Source organism: Loxodonta africana, chromosome 4 (genome assembly GCF_030014295.1).
Source record: "Loxodonta africana isolate mLoxAfr1 chromosome 4, mLoxAfr1.hap2, whole genome shotgun sequence".
In the NCBI taxonomy this organism is placed as follows: domain Eukaryota; kingdom Metazoa; phylum Chordata; class Mammalia; order Proboscidea; family Elephantidae; genus Loxodonta; species Loxodonta africana.
The window spans coordinates 85,314,081-85,324,690 of record NC_087345.1 but is presented as its reverse complement, the minus strand read 5'-3'; the positions used below and the strand labels follow the sequence as shown (position 1 = coordinate 85,324,690).

Here is a 10,610-nt window from a genome sequence, read left to right as displayed (position 1 = left end):
CAAGTAGGAGGTTGGAAAAGATAACTGTGAGCCAGCGAGGAAATTTAGTAATCTGTCACATTATTTTTTTTTTTTTGTCACATTATTAGAGTCCCATTTAAGTGGCCATTTTATTGACACAGAAACCCGATGGCGTAGTGGTTAAGAGCTACGTCTGCTAAACAAAAGGTCGGCAATTTGAATCCACCAGGTGCTCCTTGGAAACCGTGTGGGGCAGTTTTACTTTGTCTTGTGTGGTCGCTATGAGTCGGAATCAACTTGCCAATAATGGGTTTGGCTTCGGCTTTTGGTTTTATAGACACATTTGGCTTATAGATATTATACCTATAAACAATACTAAAAGTGACAAGAATTAGGAAATGGAACACTTTTATTGGGTTTGGAGAAATAGCAAGAAGGTGTTTCTAATGAGAAGGGACTCTCATGCAAATGCCTTTAAAGGTCTATATGCAGTATTTTTTATTCTAGTATTATTTAACATTAAAAAAGACCTAGGTTCAAATCCCTAGGTATGGCATATGTGATTTGAGGAAGAATTTAAAAAATGCTTTAAGCTTCAGTTTGTGATTTGTTTAAAATATCGATTCGAGGAAGAAATATTCTGGCATATGATAAAAACTTACTTTAAAAATGTTAGCTTCTGTTAGTAAATTGTTTTAAACTTCCCCTGAAATGTAGTATGCCATAATATGTTTACTTCCAGAGCCAGATTCCATGGCTCTTCTTGGGTAACTCCCTTTTTTGCAGGTGTTCCCTTTGTATTTTCTCCTATAGATTTCACAAGAGAAAAAAAATGAAAAACTACACAGGCATAACAGTTTGTCCTCTTGGGGCCATGAGATGACCCAAATCTTCAGTTTGTGATTTTTGTCTTTCTGTTCATCACCTACATGCTCAGCATCACTGGGAACCTGACCATTATCACCCTCACTCTGCTGGATTCCCACCTCCAGACCCCCAAATATTTCTTCCTCAGGAGTTTCTCCTTATTAGAAGTTTCATTCACAACTGTCAGTATACCCAAGTTCCTGGGCACCATTATCACAGGAAACAAAACCATTTCCTTTAATGATTGTATGACACAGTTATTTTCCTTCATTTTCCTGGGAGTCACAGAGTTTAACCTCTTGGCTGCCATGTCCTGTGACTGCTATGTGGCCATCTGTAAACCCCTGCATTACACGACCAGCATGAATGGTAGAGTCTGCACGCTGCTTGTCTTCACTTCTTGGCTGGCTTCATTCTTAATCATATTCCCACTACTTATGCTATTCACACAGCTGGATTACTGTAAGTCCAATGTTATCGAGCATTTTACCTGTGATTATTTCCCCTTATTATGACTTTCATGTTCAGACACAAAATTCCTGTGTTTTTTTTTTTTTTTAATGCCTTTCATATTCAGACACAAAATTCCTAGAGTTAACTGGGCTTTCCTGTGCTGTGTTTACTCTAATGTTCACTTTGACATTAGTAATTCTGTCTTACATACATACAATCCGAACAATTTTGAGAATTCCTTCTACTAGCCAGGGGACAAAGGCCTTTTCCACATGTTCGTCCCACATGATTGTCATATCCATCTCTTATGGCAGCTGCATCTTCATGTATATTAACCTGTCAGCAAAAGGCAGGGTGTCTTTGAGCAAGAGAGTAGCTGTCCTTAACATCTCAGTTGAGGAATCAGCAGGTCAAGAGAGCCTTCATGGACATGGCGAGGAAGATTGCATTTTTCTAAAGCAACTGAAAAAGTAAAGGTGCTGTCATGAAGTAGAGGAATGTTGAAGAACAATTAATATAGAACAGGGCTTTTTAAAAGCCTATTAAAATCCATATGGTCTCCCTAGAGTTATCTGTCATTTCTTAAACTTTTATTGCCAACAGTTGACAAGGTTATTTGAAGATGTAACTTTAAAAGTGTATATAGATACACATATACATATACATAGTCATATATGTTCCCAATCAAATTCCAATCCTCTCCCATATACTATTCTGGGGCACTAATTTTTCTATTCCATAACTATGAGACTGACCTTCTTTTATTATTCTAAAGATGCTTTTAAAATTTCAAGTTGTTTCACAATAGTTTTTATAAGGAAGAGAGAGGCAGAGAAAATTGTGTTTTAGGATTATCTCAGAAACACACTATTTCTAGAATTTCAGGAGATCACACATCATGTTTAGCATTATTTCTGATTGACTATAAACATAATTTGATTAGAGTTTTATTAAAACTTTTCAGATAGATCTTTTCCAAGTTGTAGACAATCAGTAACTATGTGAAAAACAATACCACTAAAAGAATAATGTAGTTATATTTGCTATACACATCAAAAAGAATTTCTTCCTATCCAGCTTAAAAATTTCTGTGGCATATAATTGATTAATTTAGAAAATAATTATTGATACATGTACTTGCTTACAGAAAACTAGTAGTTTTCCCTAATACTGCTTCCTATATTTCAGAACGTCATAATTACTATATATGCAATACTATTCTTAATAAAAGCCTGAAGAAATACATGCTACTAGATACCTGATATAATTTCTTTTTCTGTGTCTCAGTAGTATTTGTAAGTAAATATTGATGTTGGGGTGCTCTTCCTGAAAATCCAAATCTGAGAAGTTAATAACTGTCCCATATTTGTGGCTATTTTGATATAATAAGATACATGACCAATACTTTTCATTGTTTAATGAAGTGACCAATCCAAACCAATCCAAATCCAAAGCAAACCTGTTGCCATGGCATTGATTGAACCTTTCAGTTATTAACCCAGTGCTAATCCTTTCTGCCACCCTAATAGCTAATAAAGTGACAGAAGTAATTTAATAGGACTGAAAAAAATAACAACAGTAATATTGCAATATATATCTATAAAACACTGATTTGTTAAAAATTCTTTTATGCTCACTGTACTGTAAATATTAGAGTATGGCACTGTGTTGGAAAATTGACTGATTAAGATTTATATCACAATCATGCAAGATCATATAAGTATTAGCTTTTTATTTTATTTTTTTCCATTATATCAAAAGCTGAAACAAGACAGAAGGACACTCAAAAATATCTTAGTTTGTTATTAACCATGTTTCCAGAAGAGAGAAAAACAGGCTACAAACATAAAACGTTGAGACAAATTCTTCATGAACTCATGCATATACTCATTTGAGAAACTCAGCCCTTTGATTTCCCAAGAAACAAAGAAAAACACCTGTCATACTGGAGTACTGAGGACATGTTGAGCTGTTGGAGGGAGATCATGGAGTTTTGTTTCCTTTTTTCATACTGCAATTGTAATTTTGAAGCTAAATTGAAAGGATAGATTGGTTCTTATTTACTCCACATGTGTATGTTTAAAGTGGAGACCACTGTAGATCAGGGAAGCAAAAAAAATTGTAAAATTCCTACAAATAATGACAGTTTATGCTGGTACTATTGGGTGGTTCAGCTCTCTTTTTAAATCTATTTCAACTCCCACTGTTGATTACAAATTTTTGAAGTCTGTATATGTATTTTGATTATCTATTTCAGAGGTGGACAATTTTATTTTTGTGGAAAGGGCCACATATTAATATTTCAGACTTTACAGGTAATAGAGTCTCTGATGCAACTACTTGACTCTCCCATGGTAGCAAGAAAGCAGCCATAAACATACATAAATAAATGCGCTTGAGTATGTTCTAATAAAACTTTATTTACGCAAAGAGTTGGTCAGCCAAATTTGACCATATTTGCCAACTTTGTCTTACAGTATTTTATAATGCATTCCACTTATTATTTCATATGAAAAATAAAATAATTTGAGTAAAACGTTAAAGTTTGATAATAGGTAATTTTAAATTTAGTTCCCAATTTTGATCTTATGTTATAAAAGTGAATGAGATCAATCTTATAAAACATTTCCAAGGACAAATGAAAGATGCAAATCTTTCTAGCTCATTACATGGATTAGTATGTCCTTCACATTAAAAGAGAATACAAAAAATGAAAACTCACCAGTAATATGACTCATAAAATAGGAGATAAAAATACCAAAATAAATTAGCAAAACTTCTACTCTATGTTACATATGATTTTATCTCAGAGTGTTTATCTTTAGAAAATCTATTAGTGGAGCTTATCACATAAACAGATAAAAAGGTAAAAACACACCCACACATTCCTCTGATAAAATGCAACAGCCATTCATGATTATTAAAAATTTGCTTTGCAAAATAAGAAGAGGACAGAATGTTGTTAACCAGAGAAATGTTATTAATGTAATCTGTAGAAAAAAGACTCAAATAGATATAATAGATACATGGATGTGCTTTTTGTTTGTCTGTAATTTGAAGAAGTCAATTGTAAAAAGACATTTTGGGAGCAACTGAGGACATTTGAATAAGAACAATGTTGTAAATGATGCCAAAGATTTTTAATTAATTTTGTTACCTGTGGAAATTGCATTGTGTTTCTGTAACATTACACACATACATTTTAAAAGCACAACATATTGAAAGTATATGGGGTGAAAAGACATGATGTGTGGGATTTGACTTAAAACATCCATAAAAGAAAAGAAAACTTTAAAAAGGATATACAAAGCATATGTGAACAAAATTTTCATTTTTATTGAATCTGCTTGATCTCTATGCAGGATTTATTTGTCCAGTACCTTTATCCTAGTGCATATTTGAAAATGTTCATAAAATAATTTTAAAAAATATATAGGAAACATCATACTTTATTGTGAAAAAATAGTAGCATCCTTGCTAAAATCATTAAGTAGATGTCAACGCCCAATGTCACTACTTTTATTCAACATTCTACCAGAGGTTCTATCCATAAACTAGCATAAGAAGAATGAATTTGAAAGAATTGGATGAGAGGAAAATAAATCTTATTTTTGTAGATATCATGGTTTTCTTTATAAGTCCTTTGGGAGTTTGCACTAAATGCTTCTTAAACCTGAATTTATCTTCTCTCATATTTACATGGCTATCTTTCTCAATTTCTTCAAGTCTCTACTCAATCGCCACCTCAAGAAGGTCCACTCTAATGACAATATTTAAAATTACAGTAGTTCTCTACTTCCAGGTTTTTCAGTTTCCTCTTATCCTACGGTAAAATCACCACAAAGTTACAGTAAAAGAAAAGGAAAGATTTTATCTGGCATACGTTCAAAGAGGCAAAAGTGGGAAAACGACAAGCATGCTGCCAGAGCCATGTCAGCTCAAGTCTAAGGAATGTTACAGAATCATCAGTATGTGTTAACATTACAAATGGGTGAAATCATTAAAAGCCTCATCCTTTCACAGATTGGCTAAAAACTGCCAAATAGCTGTGATTCTACATTTTGAATTGTCTTTCTTAATAATCATTGTACAAGTTTCAGTGATGACAGTCAGGATGGTTTTCCTTAGTCCAACAAATGTTACTGTTTATTAAATGCTAATAGAAAAATGTATGACAGGAAAACACATGGGTCTTTTGTGCTGTAAAGATTTGTTTATGTGAAAGTTTCCATAAAAGATGTTTTCCAAGATTGTCTTAGCTATTGCCTATATACCTCAGGGTCCAGTTGATGTGTCCTTGAGAGCTCTTTTGAGTCTAGTTCCAGCTGGGTCACATTCTTTATATTCAAGGACATGGAATAATGGCTCCAACTTTAACTTGGATATCACTCCCTCATTTTAATTTGAGATTGGAGATAACACATCAGTGATCATCAATACCTGAACATAGTCGGACTCCTAGATAATGGCCATGGCAGGCACTGTAAGCTCATAGTGCTGGATTTCCACCAGATACTATCTGGTTTTTCACCAGGATGTTAAGAGTGATGTTCTTATCGATTACATTGTCCAAATGAGTAGAATTGATGTACATCAGCAATTTAGCTGAAGGCTTTCTTTTGGCTTTTAAGTGTGTAAGAAAATAGAAGATAGTTTTATCATACCTAATGTTATCAGGCTGCAGTCTAAGAATATTACTATTCCTTCCAGTAGTGATCTAGCTGAGCCTATGTGTTTATTCCTGATGGTAACCAACAAGCTAAATCTGGTGTTTATAAGGGTGTTATAATGTGTAACCAAGCAGCTTGCCGTCTAATTCTACGTATGTTTTGTTCTACCTCTCTTGTGTTATTTATCCAAATGCAACAAGATTTGCTACAGCGCAGACTACACCTCCTTGGTCTAATAAAAAATCCAAGACTATTCTATTATCTAATGCCACCTTGACTAATGAAGTTAGAGATTGCTGTTGTGTTTCCATCCCATTAGCAACTTCATCTGCTATTTGTCCCATAGTGATTGATAAATTTCATAAAGATTTTTCTAATTCAACTATACTATAAAAAAAAAATACCATAAGTAGGGATTAAATCTCTTAGAAATGACCAACTCCACCCTGAGTGTTGGAGCAATGGGTTTTCTTCTTACTCTCATTTTACAATGTGTAACAATTTAACATTACCTGTCCAACATTTAGGAAACCCTGGTGGCATAGGGGGTAAGTGCTATGGTTGCTAACCAAAAGGTCAGCAGTTTGAATCTGCCAGGTGCTCCTTGGAAACTTTCTGGGGCAGTTCTACTCTGCCCTATAGGGTCACTATGAGTCGGAATCGACTTGACGGCAGCAGATTTGGGATTTTTTTTTTTTTTTTGGTTTTTGGTCCAACATTTACTAGAATCATTACTATGAATATCTAAAGTAATCTTAAAGTTCCCAAAGTGCACTACCTACACATTTAGCAGTAATCAAAACCAGAGATTGCCCATGTAAACTCACTGCAAGTTGGAAAAGGATCACTTAAGCTAGTATAGTTGGGTCCACCACGCAAAAACATATATCCATAGGAAGCACACAAAGTTTGTCTAGAAGGAATAGAAGGTATACAAAATTTTACAAATAACAACTAAGATTCCATTAAAGAATATTGATTAGCAAGATAACGCAGGATGGTTCCTCCTTTTGGAGGTCCTCAGTTAATTTATTTAAAACATACTAAGTGTTTTTCCTGACAGCAAGCTTCCCCTCCATTGTTTAACTTTTAACAGTCATGGGTCACTTTTCCAAAAGCAGACATGGAGCTTAAGACAAAATGGAGTCTGAACCAAACCTTTTGGTAGCCATTTTAGTTAGGTCAACTGCCTCAGTTTCAGGGCAAGGCCACACTGGAGGAACTACATAGGTTCCAAAATGCTGACTCAAGGTGTGATGTCTATCTCCTCAGAGAACCTGGTTTCTTCAAGATACATAATTTTCTCCATAGCAAGAGGGTGATAGTTTGATTAAAAACATTAGATAGGCATTTCATAAAACATTGTCTTAAAGACTAATTAAAATTATTACTGATTTTACCCTAAACATAGCTCCCAGTTTGATCTTTGGAATTAGTTTCCTGAAACAGACTGAATTCTTAAAAAAAGCACAACGCCCAGAGAAAAACTGTTTTGCTAGTTTATCTGGACAATTGTTTGACTCAAAAATGGCTTTGGAACCAGTTTTTTTTTTTTTTTTTTTTCTCAAAGCTCCAGGTTCAAAAAGGCACCCAGGGGCAATGGCCTGTGTGAGTTACCACAACCTCCATGAAAACCAGAAATTTGGATTCCAAGAGAATTACAATTCTTTCATCATGTCCTCTTTTGGATCATGATCCTACTATAGAATCTTGGATTAGAAATGTCCAATAATGGTAGTTGGGCACCATCTGGTTTTAAGATCCTGAGGCACCATACAGGAAACTAGGAAGTAGAACAGAAATACTAACAATAATATTAGGCCAATTGTCTAAAATAACCATTGAAACCATGACCCTAAGGTCTTTGAACCAAGGAAACAAATTTCCTGATGTGTTTGTTTATACATAAGCAGCATCAGTGATTGGTTTTTATGTGCCTCAGGAGCAGCTACATCCTACGAAACCTCAGATTTCATATTAACATAAACACAGCAGTATTCATCTATTGAGGTACAAACTGTTCTTTGGGAGACTAACAAGAAATCTAATGACATTTTATTTTGTAAACTTATAGCTCAGGAGGGGTCAGTTCCTGTAGAAGTACATCATGCTTGGTAAAGTAGAGGGTCGGCGAAAAAGAGAAAGACCCTCTAAGAGATGGATTGACACAGTGGCTGCAACAATGGGCTTCAGCATAACAATGAATGTGAGGATGGCGCAGGACCAGTCAGTGTTTCATTCTGTTGTATATAGCGTTGCTAAGAGTCGGAACCAACTTGACGGCACCTAACAACAACATGGCATAAAAAGCAAAAGTATATAATCTTCAACTATAACAAATATCTATTAACTCAATTTAATATAGTAAGTTACCTAAAAGGTATTAGGAATTATTTTAAGCCTGTGTATCATAAAATATAACTGTTGAAATAAAGTTTGTTTAAACATTCTAAGTTTTCATTCAACTTTTACTATTTCCCGAATCTGATTTTAGCCTTTAAGGATTTTATCATCTGGCTTTGGAAATCACAAGATCTCTGATCAACCAACCAATTTATTGATGTGGATATAACCTTAAGTCTCTGGCTAGGGGTGGAAACATTTTTCCAGGCCATTTCAGGTGTGTCTCATTTTGATTTCTATCTTTTGGCTTCTTATAGTTCCTTTACAATACAGGAAACTTGTTTACAATAGTTTTACGATTGGGATCCACCAAATTTCTGATAACTATAAAAATTTTTTCTTATTTTCTTTTGTTTAGAAAGGTCTCCACCTAGTTGGAAGAGGTCTTTCAAAATCTTCTCTGGAGCGATATGACCTCAGAGGAAGGGGCCAAAGAGGCCTGATCCTACCCCACCCTCTCTCTCTTTAGACACATGGTTGTTCTTGTTAAGTGCCATTGAGTCAATTCAGACTCATAGCAACACTATGCACAACAGAATGAAATACTGGACAGGCCTGTGCCATTCTCACAACCATTGCTGTATTTGAGACCATTGTTGTAGCCACTGTGTCAATCCATCTCCTAGAGGGTCTTCCTCTTTTTTTCTAACCCTCTACTTTACCAAGCCGATGTCCTACTCTAGGCACTGGTCCTCCTGAAAGCATGTACGAAGTACGTGAGAAAAAATCTCACCGTTCTTGCATCTAAGGAGAATTCTGGATGCACTTCTTCAAAGACAGATTTGTTTGTTTTTTGCACAGCCCATGGTAAATTCGATATTCTTCACCAACGCCATAATCTAAAGACATAAATTATTATTATTTTTTTTTATTCATTGTCCAGCTTTCACATGCATATGAGGCAATTGAAAACATGATGGCCTCTGTTAGGTACACCTTAGTCCTTAGAGTGACCTCTTTGCTTTTGCAGCAAAGAGCTCTTTTGCTTCAGATTTGCCCAATGCAATGTGTAGTCTGATTTCTTGACTGCTCCTTCCATGGGCATTGATTGTGGATCCAGGTAAAATCAAATCCTTGACAACGTCAATCTTTTCTCTGTTTATCACGATGTTGCTTATGACTCATGATAGAAGAGGAGATTACGTCATTCCAGTTCATGTACATATGTTTAAATTGACCTAGGTATTTTGAAAGACAAAGGATAATTAATATCTTTTCCTTTTACTATTCTTCTGGTAAGCAGTTTTTCTTTCTTTTTATCACAACCTTTTAGCTACCCAGTAAATACCAAAGCTCTTTAGCAATTTTGTAAATGAATCCATCAATTCTTGGCTAACCACCTCCCCCCTTTTTTTTTTCCTCTCTAGGCTTATTGTATGGCTCCATTTTCCCACCATGGAATTACTAGCTTTATTTTAAGACAAAATTATTCATTTTCCTTTAATAAAACACATTTCAAAATATCTAGCTCAAGTTACTTAGAAAGGTTTCACTTTTAAGATTAAAATTGTACAGAACATAAGCATCTTAGTGTACTTTTCAAATAGACCAATTTATATGAAAGTTTTTCAAATTAGTTACTAAAAGTCAAAATCATAAGACACAAGAGACAGTTTTTCTTGGGTGAAGGAAAGAGTTAAGGTTTTAAGTCAAAACCTTACAAAAAACAGCAACTGCCAACCATGGCCTCCAACCTGTTACAACTCAGACATAATGCAAGACCAAAAGCAAGCTCTTAGAACAAGGTGAGCCAGAAAGACCACATAAACCGTAAGGCCAGCTTATATAATAGGCTTATATAATACCACACAAAACAAAAATATGGAGGACCTAGTTTCTTAAAGTGTATATAGCAAATTTTTGTAAATTAAGTGGAAAAAATTCTACATAAAATTTAACCTTCCGGATCCTCAGGTGGATGAACAGACTTTTTGACAAAGCCTGAGCATCAGGTAAAATTTTCCCAAAAAGGAAAGAAAGGACAACATAAATGGGAGTTCATTTTCCCAAAGTGGAAGGGAAGAAAAAACAGATTTGAACTCATTTTCCTAAAGTGAACAATGAAATTCCAGAGTACTTCTAGTATATATATGTTATAGTGTTTTTAAATACAAGCTCCAAAGCTAGTGTCTCTGTAAGGGGGGGAAAAATCCAGCCTCACTTATCAAAGATATTATGCTCTAAGAGTCAAGATTTTGGTTTCCCTCTTTTGTTGATATATTTGATAAAGCTGAATATTGCTTCAGAATTTTCTGC

The 10,610-nt window shown here is 34.7% G+C and overlaps 1 pseudogene; it reads left to right on the top strand.

Annotated features, from left to right (window-relative positions):
* Positions 1–793: 793 nt before the first annotated feature.
* Positions 794–1,738, top strand: LOC100659022 (olfactory receptor 6C1-like; annotated as a pseudogene).
* Positions 1,739–10,610: the final 8,872 nt, after the last annotated feature.